We start from the raw sequence: 1,144 nt of genomic DNA, 5'->3' as shown, positions 1-1,144 counted from the left end.
TAAAAATAATTTGAAAGTTTGTGTTGAAAATTTAAACTTGATAGGACAGGAAGAAGCTGCAAAATATTAAACAGACAAAAACTAGTCCAACCCCCCTTTTTAAAAATGAAAAAACTGAGCACAGACTTAAACAGCTCAGATAGCTAATTAATGGTAAAGCTGGAAAGTCCCAAGTCTGCCAAAAATAACTGACACTCTTAACATTCAAAAATAATTTCTATTCAAAATACATGCATAATAGATTTTATACCTCAGTATCGGGATAATTTATGTGATGTGGACTGCTGGTGTCCGGCATGCCTTCTACCTGTAAACTGAGGCCAGAATGATGGAATGCTATAAAATGAGCTCCTGCTTGTAGTACACTAGTTGAAAAGATGTTTATAATGCTTTTGTATTTGCTGCCATCTAGCTAAAATATATAGGTTATTATAATCTTCGAACCTGAAAATCAAGTACTACAGCTAATAGAAACTCTTATTACTTACTTGTATATGTCATTAGTGTCTTAATGAATCCTAAAATCTACATTTGCTTCTTTTAAAATATTTATTAATATAAATGAAATGTAACACTTCAACTTAATTCCCCAACTTTATTTTGTGTGTTGATAATTGTGTTTCATGATTTGAATGACTGGTGTATCTCTCAATAAATGAATTTCGAAAGTGTATGATGGTGTACTCATTTTTTTTTTTTTAATTGGAGGATTGCGGGAGGGGAACAACGTTGGGGAATCGGGGAAGGGGAACAGACAAGTTACTGTCCTTTTTGTTCTTCAGTCTAGTTGTGGAGGATGTCGCTTCTCTGGCCCATGTTGGTATCATTATTGTGCTCTTCCCGGGAGAGGTAGCTGCTCGCCGGCCATTGGACAGTCGCTCATGGCGGCTCACGAAAGCTCACGCCCGCTGCTGGCCAGCCCCACGGCAGCCTATACTATTGCCGGTTCCAAGTCGAACTGCCATTCACCATCTTAGCTATAGAGGGCACAGTGTCACTGGCCCTCATGTGGGATATGAACCGGGGCCCTGATGCTCAGAGCTGGCGTCCCAAGCCAACTCCCAACCAATGCGCCACTCACCCGGACCTACTAATCCTTTATCAACTCAAATTTAGATGGCTGTAATACACAGACATGCTTTCC

This window comes from Hipposideros armiger, unplaced genomic scaffold, assembly GCF_001890085.2.
Source record: "Hipposideros armiger isolate ML-2016 unplaced genomic scaffold, ASM189008v1 scaffold_637, whole genome shotgun sequence".
Classification (NCBI taxonomy): domain Eukaryota; kingdom Metazoa; phylum Chordata; class Mammalia; order Chiroptera; family Hipposideridae; genus Hipposideros; species Hipposideros armiger.
This window is presented reverse-complemented; position numbering follows the sequence as displayed.